Source organism: Oryzias melastigma, linkage group LG20 (genome assembly GCF_002922805.2).
Source record: "Oryzias melastigma strain HK-1 linkage group LG20, ASM292280v2, whole genome shotgun sequence".
Taxonomy (NCBI): domain Eukaryota; kingdom Metazoa; phylum Chordata; class Actinopteri; order Beloniformes; family Adrianichthyidae; genus Oryzias; species Oryzias melastigma.
This window is the reverse complement of record NC_050531.1, coordinates 19,212,972-19,213,182: the sequence shown is the minus strand read 5'-3', so window position 1 is coordinate 19,213,182 and position 211 is coordinate 19,212,972. Positions and strand designations below refer to the sequence as shown.

The 211-nt window shown below is 37.9% G+C and overlaps 1 long non-coding RNA gene across 1 annotated transcript in view; it reads left to right on the top strand.

The window, feature by feature from the left end:
- LOC118600280 overlaps positions 1-211 on the top strand; it is a 6,989-nt gene that overhangs the window by 3,972 nt on the left and 2,806 nt on the right. The window lies entirely within an intron of this gene.

Below are 211 nucleotides of genomic sequence, written 5' to 3'. Positions count from 1 at the left end.
TACCTCAATTCAACCTGTAGGGGGGCAGCACACAGACTGGTTTTGACTATATTAATTAAGGGTCATTAGGGTTTGGTTACCCTTTAACCTGCTCAGATCACTGCTGTTGAACACAAATTAGTATTCAATAACTACAATAAATAATGCTCACAATATTCCATTTTTTTTTGTGTTGAAGATGCACTCATACCATGCTTTGCCACAAACCCTC